General features: G+C 41.8%; 1 protein-coding gene across 1 annotated transcript in view; it reads right to left on the reverse strand.

The window, feature by feature from the left end:
• The window catches only part of SORCS3 (sortilin related VPS10 domain containing receptor 3), a 921810-nt gene that overhangs the window by 227528 nt on the left and 675543 nt on the right, over window positions 1-18739 (reverse strand). The gene's annotated exons all lie outside the window — the stretch shown is intronic.

The raw sequence follows: 18739 nt of genomic DNA on the forward strand, positions 1-18739 counted from the left end.
CGCAACCTGATGGCGGCGGCGGTTCCTCAGTACTCGGTCCCCAGCCGCCACTATTTCTCCTGGTGTGCCGTCCCCGCATTACACAAGCACGTGTTCCAAAACATTAGCCGTGCCCTCAACAACACAGTTACCGGGGGAGTCCACCTAACCACGGACACGTGGACAAGTGCTTGTGGGCAGGGACGGTACATCTCGATGACGGCACACTGGGTTAACATAGTGGAAGCTGGGACCCAGTCGGACCTTGGGAAGGAATACGTCCTCCCGATGCCAAGGATTGCGGGCCCTAGGTAAATCAGGGTTGCCCTCATAGTCTACAGCTCCTGCACCTCATCCTCCTCAGGCTCCTCCTCCTCTTCAGCCTCCATCTCTGAAATGACCACATCAGTCACAAGCTGGAAGCACTGCAGCACTGCCTCGGCCAAGCGGCAGCAGGCTGTGCTGAAGCCAATATGCTTAGGTGACAAACTGCACAATGCTGAAGAGTTGTGGACAGCTCTGAAAAAGCAGGCAGATCTGTGGCTCACACCGCTGAACCTACAGCCAGGCATGGTCGTGTGTGACAATGGCTGGAACCTGGTGGCAGCTCTGAGGTGAGGCGAGCTCTCACACGTGCCATGCCTGGCCCATGTGCTTAACCTCGTGGTTCAGCGGTTTCTCAAATCCTACCCGGAGCTGCCGGATCTGCTTGTTAAGGTACGCCGCCTGTATGCCCATTTTAGAAAGTCACCCACAGCTTCCGCCGCCCTTACCATGTTTCAGCAGCGTTTGCAGCTTCCGGCTCACAGACTGGTATGTGATGTCCTCACGCGTTGGAACTCTACACTGCAGATGTTGGGAAGGATTTGTGAGCAGAAGAGGGCAGTTGTTGACTACCAGCATCAACAAGGCCGTCGGTATTCAGTTCAGACTCCACACATAAGACCTCAGGAGTGTACATGGATGTCAGACATAAGTACCATCCTCCAAAACTTTGAAGCCTCCACCAAGATGGTGACCGGTGATGACGCCATAATTAGCGTCAGCATCCCGCTTCTCTGTCTTCAGATATGCTCTCTGCTCACAATCAAAGAGGATGGTATGCAGGCGGAGCACGATGAAATGGAGCAATGAACCACATAGGGAGATTACACGCAGCCCAGCCTCATCTCATCCCAATGTGGATTGGGTGACATTGAAGAAGAGGAGGAGGAGGAAGAATAGCAGCTAATTTCATGCGCTATAGACGGTACTACCTGCACAACTGTCATACCGTCTGTTCAGCGTGGATGGCCAGAGGACAGAGAGGAGGAGGAGGAGGAGGAGAGCATGATCAGTCATCCTCTTGGTGAGGACACGGAAGTCTTGCCTGTTAGTAGTCTGGCATGCATGGCTGAGTTTATGTTACGCTGCCTTTCCCATGACCCTCGCGTTCTCAAAATTTTGGGTGACAGTCATTACTGATTGGTGACACTTCTAGACCCAGGCTACAAGGAGAACTTTATATCTCTTATTCCTAAGGCGGACAGGTCTACAAAATGGGGCAGTACCATAAGGCCCTTGTTGCGGAACTATTAAAAAAATTCCCATCTGAAAACGCTGGCGGCAGAGGTCACAGTTCATTGGACAACCAAGGAGTACAGGCAAGATAGACACAACTTCAATCCAGCAGAGGCAGGGGAACACTGTCAAAGTTCTGGGAGAGTTTTCTCAGACCCTCCCATCGCACAGTCCCTGAGGTACTCTCACAAGGAGTGCAAAGTTTGGGAAGATGCTGAGAGAGTACCTTGCCGACCGTACCAACGTCCTCCGTGATCCCTCTGTGACTTATAATTATTGGGTATCTAAGCTGGATATGTGGAATGAACTGGCTCTCTATGCCTTGGAGGTCCTGGCCTGCCCTGCCGCCAGCATTTTATCAGAGCGGGTTTTTAGTGCCGCTGGTGGAATTATAACTAATAAGCGCATCCGCCTGTCAACTGAAAATGCTGACAGGCTGACTCTTATAAAAATGAACAAGGGCTGGATTGAGCCAGACTTCTCAACACCACCGAATGATAGCAGAGTAACATAAACTCAAATCCAGTGTCTTTTCTTGTGAGGTGTATTCCCATGCACTTTTTCACACCCACACATGGGTATACGCTTCCTGATTTTAGCTATTTGCTCTTGTCCTCCTCTTTCTCCTCATCCTCATCCTCCACCACCATATCACCAGGGTGCCCGTGGTCCGTGATGTAACACTCACATCATTTTTTTAAAGGGTGTTTATGATGCACGTTTGTCAGCCCATACACTCCTTTCTAATGGGAATTTGTCGTTACTGTGGCCCTGCTCTATGTGTCTTTAAATTCTTAGTGGGATTTTTCCTAAATTTGGTCAGCCGTTGGACTCACTGCATACCCTATAACTGTATAGCACACCCGCTCCATTCTAATGGGAACATGTCGTACCTTGTTACTGTGGCCCTGCTCCATGTGTCCTTAACTTCTTAGTGGGGTTTTTCCCAAATTTTGGTCAGCCCTTGCAGTCACAGCATGGGCATTACCACTATAGGAGACCCGCTCCCTTATAATGAGAACATTTTTTTACTGAGACCCTCCTCTATGTCTCTTCAGAGGGGTATTGGGTTGCGTCTGAATTTTTGGTAGCCCTCTCAGTCACTGGATATGCAATAACAGTATAGGAGACCCACTTGTTAATAATGGGAACAACAAAGCATAACCGGCTGATGGCTCTCTAACAATCGTAAGGGCCTCCTGATGGCCCTATGAAAATAGTCTTTGTGACTTTCAGAGTCCCTCCATCATAAATGAAACAGGATGTGTCTGATGATGTGTCACACACCACATTGCCAGATAAGGTTGTAAAATGTTAAAATGACATTTCCCTGTGAATGCATTTGTCTTAAAAATAACGTAAAAAACTCAAAACAATAGGATCTTTCTTTAGTATAAAAAACAGCGTCACCAATTTAACCTCAATGTAATCACATTGTTCAGCTCCTGCACCTCCTCCTCCATCTCCGAAATGACCACATCAGTCACAAGCTGAAAGCACTGCAGCAGTGCCTTGGCCAAGCGGCAACAGGCTATGCTGAAGATAACATGCTTAATGCTTAATTGACAAACCGCCCAGTGCTGCAGAGTTGTTGAAAGCTGTAACACAGCAGCCTGATCTGTGGCTCTCACCGCTGAACATACAGCCAGGCATGGTCGTGTGTGACAATGGGCGGAACCTGGTGACGGAGAAATGACAGCCAGAGTAGATACGGTTTCTCTCTATGCCAGTCCTTTCACCGAGCTAAAGAATATGGCTGTGGTGAAATACAACTCCCATTGAGAAGCTGTTTCAGATTGAAAAACATTGTGCCCACCAAAGGATTTGTTTCTGAGGGCTAACCTTTCTCACACACTCAAGAGCCCCATGGCAGCTGCAAAGTTAGCGCTATCATGAACTCTCCTGAGGTAGAAGCCAAAGCACACCAGAGGATTCTCTGGTGGGACCGTCCAACCCTGCCGAGAAGCAGTCCTGGCTAAGAAAAGTGTGTGGGAAGGTTCCTGGACACTCTATGGCTGCTTTTTTACTGATGAGGAAACCCACGCCAACACGGGGAGAACATACAAAATCCTTGCAGATGTTGTCCTTGCTGGGATTTGAACCCAGGATCCCAGCGCTGCAAGGCTCCAGTGCTAACCACTGATCCAATGTGCTGCCGTTCACCCTCTAATATCTAACAGGCTGGAGAAACTTGCACCTACTGCCACTCTATCTTCAGCTCCTTTGTGAGAAACTAATGTATTTGGGCAGCCACTCCGTCTACCAAATAAAATTCCTGAGAAGGAAATTGGGGATGGCTTCGCTACTCTTACTGTGGTAGTCGTACCATAGTTTACTGGAAATATTCCAGGCTGGTAAGAGGCAAGCAGATTCCCACAGAAAAGTACCAGCAGTAATGTTCAGGGACCCGTGCTTGTAGAAGGCGGAGACAACACCGGGAGAAATAATGACGGCTAGGGACCGAGTATTGACACGAGGCATGAGGCATGAGGTTGTGAAAAGCTTCCGCTCCACGAGCCTAAAAGGCCACATTTCAAGTGCAAGCAGCTGCCCAGAAATCTGGCACTTTAGTATTGCGGCCTGTGGGTAAATGGGTGGGTGGCTGGCTGCATACTTGCGCTTGCATTCCAACTAACAGAAAACTAAGCAGATGGTGGCCTCTATCATCATCATGGCCTCACCTCGGCACTATGAACTCTCCTGAAGGAGAAGCCAGGGCCCACCGGAGGAGTCTCCGGTTTTCTGATGGTCCCGTCCAACTCTGCCGAGAAGCAGCCCTGGCTAAGAAAAGTGTGGGGGAAGGTTCCCGGACACTCTATGGCTGCTTTTCTTAATGTGAATCGGACATGCTTATGCATGTTATTTCTCAAACCGCATTGCAGATCAGGCCATTGTCCAACTCTGCAGTCATGAAATTAAATGCGCAAAGAAAGATGTGTGTGTGTGTGTCAAAGCACCACCGACAAGTGCGAGTTGATGTTGGACGGGCTGCCATTGCTTCTGCAACAAGCTGCATTAGAGGACTTCCTGGGAGAAATGACACCCAAAGTAGATACGGTTTCCCTCTATGCCAGTCCTTTCACCGAGCTAAAGAATATGGCTGTGGTGAAATACAGCTCTCAGCAAAAAAGCTGTGGACTGGCTCCGTACCGTCCCTGGCCACATTCACCTGTCCACGTGTTTGTGGCTAGGTGGTCCTTCCTAGTAAGTGCACTGGGGAGGGCACGGGTAATGTTGTGGGACCGGTGTTTGTGGAAGGCGGAGACGACACCGGGAGAAGCAGTGGCGGCTGGGGACCGAGTATGGACACCCGGCTGCCTCTGGCATGAGGTTATGAAAAGCTTCCACCTCCACGAGCCTAAAAGGCCACATTACAAGTGCAAGCAGCTGTCAAAAATTTGGCAGTATAGTATTGCAGCCTGTGGGTGGGTGGGTGGCTGGCCGCATACTTGCGCTTGCATTCCAAGGAATGGGCTAGGGACAACTGAACGCTGCAGTGGGACAAGGACGTGGACAGTGATTCTTGCAAGTCTGCAACGACAGGTGCATGGCGGGAGGCATCTTCGCATGTGCCAAGGATCACTTCTGATGGGCACACTTTTAGGCAGTGACCTGGGTGTCAGAGATGCTTCCAGAGGTCTTCCCCATGCTGTTCCCATGTCTTTTCAGCACTGTATGCATGTGTCTGATGATGTGTCACACACCACATGGCCAGATAAGGTTGTAAAATGTAAAATGACATTTCCTGGTGAATGCATTTGTCTTGGTTGAAAGGAATGCAAAAGTGCAAAAACACATCAAAAACGCTACGTGTGAACATAGCCCATGGTGTGGAGGAGCATTTTTGGTTTTGGTTATTTATTTTGCTTAATACACAAGTCATTACCCTGGAAAGAATGTTCCTTAACATATTTCCCAGGAAAATCCATTTTGGTTTAGTTTTTCTATGTTTTATTTTGAGTCCGTAACAGTGGTGTAATACCTCTGACCACGTTGTTGACAGCAGTGAACTGGGGGTCAGAGATGCTTCTTTCTCATGCTGTCCCCATGTCATTTGAGCACTGTTCCCATCGATTTGGGCAATTTTTAGGCCCTCTGCAGACCGCTGGGGGGAGCCGCCTGAAAAATGCTTGAGTTTTCCATAGACTTACATTGGGCTTGTTGCTCGGGTCGAACACCAGAGTATTCTAATGTGTTTGACCTGAGCATTGAGCACCCGAGTATTTTAGTGCTCACCCATCACTAGTCAGTACATTTACAGCCGTACCGCATTTATATCATTTTTTTATGTTTTGGAGCTTTTACACAACAAAAACTATTTTATAGAAAAAATGATTTTTTTTCATCGCTTTATTCTCAGAGCTATAACTTATTTATTTTTCGGATGATGGAGCTGTATGGCGGCTTGCTTTTTGCGGGACAAGATGATGTTTTCAGTGGTACCATTTTTATTTACATTTGTCGTTTTGATCGTGTGTTATTCCATTTTTTTTTGCTGTATGATGATAAAGCATTGTTTTTTGCTTCATTTTCTATTTATTTTTGTTACCGTGTTCACTAAAGGGGATAACTAGCGGGACAGTTTCATACGTCAGGTCGTTCCAGACGCGGCGATACCAAATATGTATACTTTTATTGTTTTTTTTCCCCTCATAATAAATAAATATTATGGGTACAATATATTTTTATTTTAGGGGAATTATTTTTTCCATTTTTTTTTTTATATTTTTACAATTATTTTTATTATTTTTTTCTTTACTTTCCGACAATTTTTTTAAATTTGACACATTGTCCCACTATGGGACTTTCACTTTTTGCAGGATGATCGGCTGTATAGTATAGAGAGCAGCAGCTCCCTATGCCATGCAGCCTGTCAGCGCTGCACACAGAGGAGACATTACTTTGGTCATGCACTGAGCATGACCAAAGTAACTTCCTTCCTCCTGGTGACCTGGATGTTGTCATGATGACATTGGGTTGTCATGACAACATCCGGGAACCGCCACAGACAGGACGCCGGAGAGGAGGTAAGTATCGGCGCTTACCTCCCCCCTTGCCCCCACAATGCTGCGATCGACTTTGATCGCAGCATTTCAGGGGTTAATGTGCCGGGAGCGGTGCGGGACCACTCCCGGGACATAGTTCTCGGCGAAAGGGTTAACAAAACATACTCGCTCATCACTAGTAAGTATATTAAAATATTATTTTCTTAGCAACATAGTTTAAAAAAAGGGAAACATTAAAAATCAAAACATACAAAGATAATAAAAGGACACAGGTCCATGTGTTTCAGGCATAACCGCTTAGTTCTGATCATTACTAATAAAATAATATTTTAATATACTTACCTCATTTTCCTGCGGATGCTGGATTTTTCCATTTTGCTGCTCTATTATTAAGGTTGTGTTTGTGTTAAAGAGCTTGAAAAGGGGTTGATTATATTCCCAGGAGAATTCTGAGTGTTACACTTGTGTTTTCAGCACAATCGGAGGCTTTGCTGTACTGCGATTCACTCTACATTGATTCACAAACAAACCAAATTTTGGGGGAAAAATTTGTCTAACCTAGCGAATTAGAATTTAGTAAGATTTGATCATCTCTGCTAGTAACAGAAAGTAGAAAAATTCCAATGTTACCACCGAGATACAGAATTGTGAAATATACTAAACCAAGGGTCATCACTCATGCCAGGGTCAACTCCTAAAACCGGTGCTAAGTACTCAGAAGAGAGATCAGAAAAGTTACGTGCAGCTCCTAAATTTGTTGCCAAAAATTTATACCCAAGACTAGACATGCCGGGGTCAGCACCTGAATCCAGTGCTCAGTATTCAGAACTAAGAGTTAATTAAGTTATTGAGAAGCATCATCAAACACAGCTCCACCTTAATTTGCCATATGGCCACATAGTTGATGCGCGCACTACTTGGCATTCATGCTTGTCCTACTAGGTGACTTAGTGCTGCAATGGTGGCCGGCCAGCAGATGAAATGTTCACCTTGGTTAATTTCCCTGTAGAACTATCAGCTTTTTTTCGACGTTTTTGCCTCATTCCTCGTTGACCTACACTGGAAAATTGTAATTGCAATGATTAAGAACTTTTAGTTCGAAACGCGTTTGCTGTTCTTCTCCAAGGTGGACTTTTAAAATATTTTTTGCATGACCCAATAAAATATGGATTTTAGAAGATTTGTTCAGCTGGATCTTCCTGGTTCCACATTGGAAAATACCCCACATGCGTTTCAGATCACGTGGTAGGATTAGATAAAATATCACTTTAAACTAACCACCAACTAATATTTATGATCCTTTTGAAAAAAGAAACCCGACGTATAAAAAAATACTTATTCAAACCCATAAGAATTGTATTTGACTGATCGAAAAACTTTCTCCTCAATCCCCAACTTTTTAGAGTTACCATCTACCCATGTTCTTACATATTTCGACTAACAATAACTTATTTTCGTTTGACGGCACAAATCTCCAAGGAACTTGTTAAATGTTTGAACCCTGTGAGGACAAAGACAAGTGTCTTCTCTCTCACGATGGGAAAGTAGATGCCAAGCTGAAAAAAAAAAGTCATCTGGACTGACAAATGAAGTGGTAAAGGGAATAATTTTCCCTGACGCAGACAAGTTCTCGCTGAACGAGGGAGCAAGACAGATTTGCTGTTCTCATATTTTACTAACCACTGGAAGATTTCCCAGAGAGACTCTCATTGTAGTGAGTAAAGTGTAAACCTTCCATCCGGACTCTCCGAGACTCCACAATGAACACATCCTCGAAAACAGGGTCAGGAATCTGCACTCCATGCCTAACTGGATATTACTCACCTATATAACCAGTTTTCCATGCCTAACTGGATATTACTCACCTATATAACCAGTTTGATCAAACTCATCATTAAACATCTTCATACTATTCGTTTTATAATAAGTTTATAATGTTTGGCTCGATAACGTCTTTGGATCAGGCCAACGCTTGCTCAGATGAGTTGTTCTTCCATCCATTGATTGCAGAGATAAAATCAATGGACGCTAAGAAGTTAGAAGTTAAAAATAAATTGTGCGGATTGATTTCTCCTAGGAACCTCAGCTTCTCAGAATTAAAAATGAAAAAAAAAAAAAAGAAGAAGAGCATGAGATGTTAAATGCACCGGCGTACTGTTAGAACCAAAAATCTTATGTTGGGATTTTAATATTCATCTTAAGAAGGGAGACTGGGACTCCGAAGAAAGAAACTGAGATCTCAAGAGTCCTACGAGAAAGAGAGAAATAGATTTGAAGATTTTAACATTTATTTATTGGAATTTTTAGGTTTAAAATAAAATGTTTGGATTTCTTTTGAATTATGAACATAATTTCTTTCGAAATTTGTGGAATTTGTTTTGGTAAGTTCTCAACAACGTGAGCCTCAGCTGTCACGTGGCATCGCTGGATTTCCATGTTCCTGCGATGGTCCACCAGCCTCCATCTCTATCCTGGAGAAAGGCTACAACATTTGCATCTCCAGCGTTTATGAAACAAGAATCTAGAAGAGAAAGGTGGATCCCAGTCTCTAGAACAAGGAAAATGGAGAAGAACGGCATAAAATTAAAATATTGGAAAAAAAGTTTCTAATAAAACCGCTTTGATAGATACTTGTGGGATTTTTTTTTGCAAATTTCATCACACCTTTGGGAAATATTTGAACATTCTTTTTTTTTTTTAACTTTAATTCATGTATTTTGGGCTAAAAAATAATTTTTGCCATTGTGTTTCATCAACAATTTTGCATCGTTTTGGATTTTACACACTCTTTATTTTCCTGCACCTTCAACTTTGATGTGGTCATCAAATTAGCTGAGAGGAAGCACAAGAAAGAGTTACAAACTCTACCGTAAGACCACCAGAATCAGCTCACTGACATAGTCTCAGATAACTCATTCTGCAACCGGCAATACAAAGACAGTGCAACACAGAAACTGTAGAAGACAAATGGTGCAAAATTTAAACCCATTTGCAAAAATGATATTTTAGACCCAAATGCTGTACATGCATTTAAGCAAAAAATGACAATTTTCATCAAAAGGTGGACAACCCCTTTAACCCTTGCACCACCTTGGGTTTTTCCGTTTTCGCGTTTTCAATTTTTGCTCCCTGTCTTCCCAGACCAGTATCTTTTTTATTTTTTGATTAATATGTGAGGGCTTGAAAAAAAAAAAAGTCACCATTTTCCGAGACCCGTAGCGTCTCCATTTTTCAGGATCTGGGGCCGGGTGAGGGCTTATTTTTTGCGCGCTGAGCTGACGTTTTTATTGATACCATTTTGGGGTAGATATGATCTTTGGATCGCCTGTTATTGCATTTTATTGCAATGTTGCGGCGAGTAAAAAAAACTTAATTCTGGCATTTTAATGCTTTTTCTCATTAGGCCGTTTACCGATTGGACTAATAATTTTTATATATTCATAGATCGGGCGATTCTGAATGCGGAGATACCAAATATGTGTATATTTGATTTTTTTTTTTTTATTGTTTTATTTTGAATGGGGCGGAAGGGGGGTGATTTGAACTTTTATTTTGTTTTAATATTTTTAAAAACATTTTTTTTTTTTTTTTTTTTACTTTACACTCCCTTCAATACTCTCCATGGGAGACTAGAAGCTACGATCATCCGATCGCCTGTGCTACACACATACGGCTTCAGCCCTGCTATAAGTAACAAAGGACCTCACATGCTATGAGCTCCGACCGCTGGGCGGTGCTCATAGCAGATCGGCTATGACAACCACGGGGGTCTTCTGCAGACCCTGGGTTGTCATGCTAACCCATAGGGTCAGATAGATTAGCTGTCATATGTCCAGAAAGATGCGGGCTCAGCGCCGGAACCCGCTTGGAGTGCAGGGATACAACCTTGGACTTACTTATACGTCCAAAGTCGTTAAGGGGCTCTTATCGAGGCCCAGGCAGCGCGCACCGGCATCTGGTCAATTACAAAATTGCCAGCCATAAATATTAATGCCCTGCTTTATACATCGATGCCCGGTGTTGACACCCATGAGTCTACCTGCCTGACCGCTTCATCCCTTGACTGGGTGCCGGTTATCAACCATGGGAAATTGTCTGGAAATGCATAAGATTAAACTGTAAGTGACTACGCCGCTCACTGACCCCGGCAGCCTTGCCACCATGATTCTGGTTCTGTGCCTCTCCGTAGGGTTATGCAAACAGCTTCTGTACAGAAGAAGAGAATAGGGTCATCTCTAGCGCCACCTACTGGAGGCAGCAATGCTCAAACAGAATCAATACTGGCCCTTTAAAGAACCGTAAGACTATGGTTATAAAACCAGACCAGAATGTTCTTCTGAAGGAAAAAACCTTCATTTGTAGACAGGAGTTTTGGGTGTTGTTGTCATACGGTGTAGACTGTCAATCACTCAGCAGGACCGCCCACTGGACTTATGTATACAAACAGTAGGAATACAATATAAGTTACACTGATTTTCTATAAACCTATTTATCATTCTGCTCAGCTTCTCCTTCCTTATACTGCACAGTCCACAGATCGAACTGCCTGTACAATGTGACAGCTTTCCTATAAAGGGTCAATATTGACTTACAGGATCGGGACTTCCAATAGGTGGCACTAGAGATCCTGTTCTCTTCCTCGGTGAAAAATGTATTTGCATATTTAATTTCCCAAGAAGCCTTGCATGGCCTCTAAGTCTCCATGCACAAGCTAAGAAGACCCTATTAGACCGGCGGTCCATAAGGTTGTGACCCCGATTTGTTTTTCTCTTAGGTGATTATTTGTACCAAAAGCCAAATGTTTATTTCTAGGGATACAAAGTCTCTTAAAGAAGCCCTATGGAGCTGCAACTATGGAGAGTTCAAGTCCTCTAAAAGGGCTAAAACAGTAAAAAAAAAAACTAAAATGGGAAGAATATAAAAAAATTAAGCTTTCCTGTTTTTCCAGTTTGGTTAAAAAATGAAAAAAAAATAAATAAATAAATAAGAAGTTAGTATATGTTTGGCATTGCCGCATCTGCCAAAAACTCGGCCGCTCAAAATACAAAATGATTTAACTCGCACGGTAAATGTTGTGAAGCAAAAAGAATCAAAGTGCCAAATTTGGAATTTTTTCGGTGGTTGAACTTCCTCCAAAAAAATGCAAAATTAAAAAGATCAAAATATCAAATACATCAAATAAAACATGGTAAGTACGAATCAGCCAAACAGATATAAATCAACCCCCCCAAAAAAACAAAAAAGTAAATTACCGTATATTTTGATATCATTCAAAATAAATCAATAAATTATGTTTTGATATAAATCAACCAAAAAAATAAAAAATAAAAAATAAATAAATTATATCTCAGAAAATTGTAAAAAAAAAAAAAATTGGTTTAAGAATTTTTTTCCACTGAAAAAAAAAAAACTCTACTGACCTGGAGAATCTTGTTGTAAGGTCATTTTTATTGCATAGTGAATATCATAAAAGAAAATGCCCAAAAAAACAGTGGTGAAATATGATTTTTTTTTTCACAATATTATCACAATTGGAATTTTTTTTTTCCTGTTTTCCGGTACATAACATGGTAAAGGAATGCTGTCATTGCACGTTGAGTATTTGGTGCATTTTTGATGTTGTGTATTTTTCTTAAAATTCCAGCAAAGTGAATGGGACATCTCTGAACCTCATGTTCATTGGGCTTTTTTTTTTCTTTTTGTATAAACATTGTTTTCTCTTGCGATAAATCAATTAAGTTTTATCAAAAGCCAAATACCAGGAAATATCAAAAAACAAAGCAGATTTATTTAAATCATTAAATACCAAAAAGACAAAAAAAGCAGCGTCAAAAACGTGATAGAAATTCATATAAAAAATGCAAGTAACCTAATTTAGCTAATAGGTGCAGAAATGCTGCAAAAAACTCTTCACTTAGAAAAGCCTAAATCATCCAAACGCTCATTTGGCAATGTCAATAAAAATATAAAAAAATCATGGTTCTTGGAAGAAGGGAGGGGAAAAAAACGAAAACACCAAAAATGGAAAATCACTCGGTTATGAAACGGGATCATTTTTTCCTCATCACATTTTTCCTTTGGATCTAAGAGGAGAAAAAAGAAATCACAGTATCTGTCCATACGGGATGAAAGTCTAAAGCAACAGATTTGTAGAAACCTCAAAACTTTTATGTTTCACACTACAGAATACAGAACAAAATGTTCAAAGTTCTCCTTCCATTAATCAGGAGCTTCTTTTTGGACAAAGATGTAACAGTAATGTCATCCGGCATCATTAGAACTGCTCCCCCGATACCTTTTTTTTTAAATGTTTGAGGCATCAGAATACTAAAAAAGAAAAAAAAAATAGAAAGAAAATAAAAAGTGGAAAAAATTAGCTTGAATTTAAAATCTTTTACGTATAAAACAGATAAATGAATTATTAATTGGAGGAAATATTGAAGCTGAAAAAAAAAAATCACAATAAATAAATAAATAAATAAGACAAAGTTATAATTGATCAATTCGAAAAATGTTTTATTCCAAAACAAAATAATTACAAGATAACATGCAGCCATCTCATAGATCAGACATGTGATGATGGACACACAGGTGCGTTACAAGACACCTGGTCTGAAACCTGAACAGTAACGATCCGTGCACCTGTGTGTCCATCACATGGCCAGGAATGAATTATCCATTGGAGAAGATCAATGAAGGTTCCAATTGAATGACAGCAAGAGGAGATCATGGCAACCATGAAGAAACCGATGCAGATGTGTATTGGAAGATTAATTGGTTTACTGGTATATAAGAAATAACAATTCATGTGTTTATTCAGTAATAAACTATATTTATGTGACACTAGTCACTACTCACGGACTTATCGTGAGGCAGGATAGTCAAGAGGTCCAGGGTCAGTACCAAGAAGGCTTGTAATAGACAAAGGGAAAGGACAAAAGTGTAGTCAGGTCACAGTCCGAGGTCAGAGAATCAGGAAGGTAGTGGATCAAGACAAAGGGGTAAGACAAACGGATGATGAGAAGGTAAATCCAAGGTCAGCGACGGAGATCAGAATATAACTGAGAACACAAAGCAGGTGAGCAAAGCTACAACTGTCAGAGTGCTAAATAGCCCTGTAATCACCCAGAACAAATGACACCTGGAGGAGATCCCACAGACCGAGCCAGATAGGACGACTGAGCTGTCATTCACAAAACTCACATCTCCGCCTCAGATTGGGCGGTTGAGCTGTCACTCACAATCCTGATAGCTCAACCATCCCTTGATCAATAGGGTGGCAGAGCTTTCATTCACAGGGTCCATAGGACACTGTGAGTGGTGGAATCATGACAGTACCCCCCTCATGATAGTACCCCCCACTGGACCCCCAGGCTTCCCAGGAAACCTATGATCATAGAATCATAGAATCATAGAATGGTAGAGTTGGAAGGGACCTCCTGGGTCATCTGGTCCAACCCCCTGCTCAAAGCAGGATTCACTAAATCATCTCAGACAGATGTTTGTCCAGCCTCTGTTTGAAGACGTCCATTGAAGGGGAACTCACCACCTCTCGTGGCCGCCTGTTCCACTCATTAATCACCCTAACTGTCAAAAAGTTTTTTCTAATATCTAATCTGTGTCTCCTCCCATTTAGTTTCATTCCATTGCTTCTAGTCTTTCCTTGTGCAAATGAGAATAAAGATGATCCTTCTACAATGTGACAGCCCTTGACATATTTGTAGACAGCTATTAAGTCTCCTCTCAGTCTTCTTTTTTGCAAGCTAAACATTCCCAAATCCTGCAACCGTTCCTCATAGGACATGGTTTGCAGACCAGTCACCATTCTGGTCGCTCTTCTCTGAACTTGCTCCAGTTTGTCTATGTCTTTTTTAAAATGTGGTGCCCAAAACTGTACACAGTATTCCAGATGAGGTCTGACCAAAGAGGAGTAAAGACCGATAATGACTTCACGTGATCTAGACTGTATGCTTCTGTTAATACATCCCAGAATTGTATTTGCCTTTTTTGCTGCTGCATCACACTGTTGACTCATGTTCAGTCTATGATCTATTAGTATACCTAAGTCTTTTTCACATGTACTATTGCTTAGCTCTATTCCTCCCATTCTGTATATGCTTTTTTCATTTTTATTGCCCAGATGTAGTACTTTGCATTTTTCACTGTTAAAAACCATTCTGTTGGTTGCTGCCCACTGCTCCAGTTTATTTAGGTCTTTTTGAATCCTCTCTCTCTCTTCTCTAGTATTAGCTATCCCTCCTAGCTTTGTGTCATCAGCAAATTTAATCAGTTTACCCTCAATTCCTTCATCTAAATCATTGATAAATATGTTGAACAATACAGGTCCCAGGACAGAGCCCTGTGGTACCCCACTTGAGACATTCATCCAGCTGGATGTGAAGCCATTTACAACCACCCTTTGAGTCCGATCACTAAGCCAGTTATGAATCCACCTAACAGTTGCCTGGTCCATTGCATACTTGGTCATTTTTTCAATAAGGATGGTGTGAGATACTTTGTCAAATGCTTTGCTGAAGTCAAGATATACTATATCTACAGCATTTCCCTGATCCACCCAGTCAGTGATTCTGTCATAGAAGGAAATTAAGTTAGTCTGACATGACTTGTTAGTTACAAACCCATGCTGACTCTGGTTAATCACTTCATTCTTATCCATGTACTTACATACATGTTGTTTAATAATTTGTTCAAAGATCTTTCCTGGTATAGAAGTCAGACTCACCGGCCTATAGTTCCCTGGGTCCACCTTCTTCCCCTTTTTGAAGATAGGAACAACATTTGCTCTTCTCCAGTCTTCTGGGACTTCTCCTGTTCTCCAAGAATTTTCAAAGATTATGGAGAGTGGTTCTAAAATTTCTTCTACGATCTCCTTCAGTACTCTGGGGTGTAATTCATCTGGACCTGGAGACTTGAACTCATTTATGTTAGCTAAATATTCCCTCACAATCTTTCTGTTTACAGATAACTTGGATTCCTCTATTCCTTTAAAAGGACAGTGAAGATCAGTTGATGTTACATTTTCTTTCTGAGAGAAAACAGATGCAAAATAGGAGTTAAAAAGTTCGGCCTTCTCAACATCCTCTCTTACCATTTCTCCATTTTCATCCTGTAAAAATCCTATAGCATCTTTGACTTTTTTTTTACTTTTGACATACCCCCAAAATCCTTTTTTATTGCTTTTGACATCTCTTGCAAGCCTTAATTCATTGTCAGCTTTAGCTAACCTGATACGTGCCCTACAGGATCTGCAGACTGCATTATAATCTTCTTTAGATATGCCTCCCTCTTTCCATTTAATAAACATTTCTTTCTTTCTTTTTAGCATGTGTTTAAGTTCTGTGTTCATCCATCCTGGTTTCCTTAAATGCTTCCCATTCTTCCTACTTTTCGGGATTGTTAACGATTGTGCTTTGAGAATCTCATTTTTAAAAATTTCCCATCCTTCCTGGACATTTTTGTCCTTAAGGACATCCAGCCATTGGATCCTTCCTATTCTCTTTCTGAGTCTCTTAAAATCTGCCTTTCTAAAATCTAACCTTGAGGTTTGAGTCTTCACATGTCTTTCTCCTCTAGTTATCCAAAATTCTATAATAGCATGATCGCTGCCTCCTAGGGTCCCAGCCACCTTTACCTCCTCAACCATTTCCTCCCTGTTTATAAGGATTAGATCCAAAGTAGCAGATCCCCTTGTTTTCTCCCCTACCTTTTGGAAGATAAAGTTGTCAGCAAGAGAGGATAAGAATTTGCTTGACCTGTTAGTTTTAGTTTTGAGAGAGATTCCCAACAAATGTCTGGATAGTTGAAATCTCCCATGACCACTACGTCATATTTTTTGGAGAACTTGGTCATTTGATACATAAAGAGTTCATCCATATCTTCAGCTTGCCCAGGTGGCCTGTAGTAAATGCCTACAATGGTGTCCTTTCCGTTGTTCTCTCCTTGTATTCTTACCCAAACAGTTTCCACAGAACTCCCAGTCTCTGAAGCTTCAATCTCTGTGCAGATATACGCTTTTCTAACATACAATGCGACACCTCCTCCTCGTTTATCAAGTCTGTTTCTTGCAAATAAGTTGTATCCTTTTAGCCTTTTATTCCAATCATGTGTATCGTCCCACCAAGTTTCAGTGATTCCAATGACATCATATTTCTTTTCCTGCATTAGTAGTTCCAATTCTCCTTGTTTGTTGCCCATGCTTTGTGCATTTGTATAAAAACATTTTAGTTTGTGATTGGTTTCTCTTCCTCCCATATTTTTATTATTTAAATTGTTTTGTCTTTGTTCTTCCTTTCCACTTCCAGTAGCAGAAATCTCAATAGTATTTGTCAGCTGTATGGCTTTTTCTGGCCTTTTGCTTCCCTTCCCACATTGTTCTAGTTTAAAGCTCTTCTGATGAGTGTAGCAAGGCGACTTCCAAATACATGTTTTCCAGTCTTTGTAAGGTGCACCCCATCTCTAGCAAGTAGTCCATCGTATAGGTAATTCATTACGTGATCCAGAAATCCAAATCCTTGTTGACGGCACCATCGACGTAGCCAGTTGTTCACCTGTAGAATCTTATTCCACCTCATTATTCCATGGCCATCCACTGGGAGGATGGATGAGAAGACCACCCACGCTCCCAATTCTTTCATTTTCTTACCTAAGTCTTCAAAGTCACTGCAGATGGTTTCCAGGTCCTTTCTTGCGGTGTCATTTGTCCCCACATGTATTAGCAGGAATGGGTAGTGATCTGTAGGTCTGAAGAGTCTTGATATCCTGTAGACACATCTTTAATTTTTGCTCCTGATGGAAGGCCCTGACTAAACTAGCGGCCTTTACGGCTTGAGTTGGCACCCAGGATCTCTCCTCTAGTCAATATCCCTTCCAATGAATGAGATACTGGAAGGAATTATGGACTTTTCAACAATTTTTGTACCTCGCACTCTAAACTGTCATTGACTGAAACTGGAGGAAGTGGAGATGAGGAAGACAAAACCAAAGGGACAAGCTCCTTTATCAGTGATCTATGGAACACATTCGGGATGAGAAAGGACGGAGGGAGCTTTAATTTAAAGGCCAACATATTAACTACCTCCAAAATCTCATACTGGCCAATAAACATAGGACCCAACTTATCTGATGGCACTTTCAATGTTATATTTTTTATGACAGCCAAGCCTTATAGCCTACTTTGAAATTGGAACCCACTGAATGTTTCCTATCGACCTTCCATTGCTGGCGAAGCTAAGCTACCTCAATATTATTTTGAACCTCTCTCCAGACATCCTCAACTTTTTGTATGGCGAACTCTACTCCAAGACACCCAAAACTCATCCTAGAGAATTCACCAAGATAGAGATGAAAATCAAAATTACAAAAAAAGGCGAGGTTCCAGTAGACTGGTTACCCCGACTGTTAAAGGTGAACTCAGCAAGAGGTAAAAATGAGGACCAGTCCTCTTGTCGAGCCACAACGAAACACCTAAGAATTTGGTCCAATGACTGATTTGTCCTTTCTGGTTTCAGGGTGGCAGGCAGAGGAATAGGACAAATCTATCCCCAATTTCTTACAAAATGCTCTCAAGAACTTGGAGACAAATTGCACCCCCCTATCAGATACAATGTTCGGTGGGATTCCATGCCATCTCACCACATGATTGATAAAGAACCTGGAAAGTGTTTCAGCATTCGGAAACCCTGATAAAGGAGCAAAATGTGCCTGTTTACTGAATCGGTCAACTCCCACCAAAATAACAGTGTTCCCACCAGACAGAGGCAAATCTGTGATGAAATCCATGGACAGATGAGTCCATAGTCTTTCAGAAATTGACAATGAAGTCAATTCCCCGGCCGGCCGGTTTTTACAGATTTTAGCATGTGCGCAAACTTCACAAGTGGATACAAATACCTTTAACATCAATATCAATGGATGACCATCAAAAAAGGATGGCAATGGCTTTATGAGTAGCTGTGACCCCAGGATGAACACTCAAGATGGAATCATGAAACTCCTGCATCAGACATAATCTTAGGTACACAGGCACAAATAATTTGGACCCTGGAGTAGCGGAAGAAGCCAATGACTGGACTCTACGGATCTCCTCTTCCAACTCCGAAGATACCATAGAAACCGAAATACCCTGAGAAAGAATGGAGGATGGAAGTTCTGGGGGAGAAACTGAATCAAGGCTG

This window comes from Phyllobates terribilis, unplaced genomic scaffold (assembly GCF_046119375.1).
Source record: "Phyllobates terribilis strain yellow unplaced genomic scaffold, ASM4611937v1 Scaffold_5__5_contigs__length_657084704, whole genome shotgun sequence".
Taxonomy (NCBI): Eukaryota; Metazoa; Chordata; class Amphibia; order Anura; family Dendrobatidae; genus Phyllobates; species Phyllobates terribilis.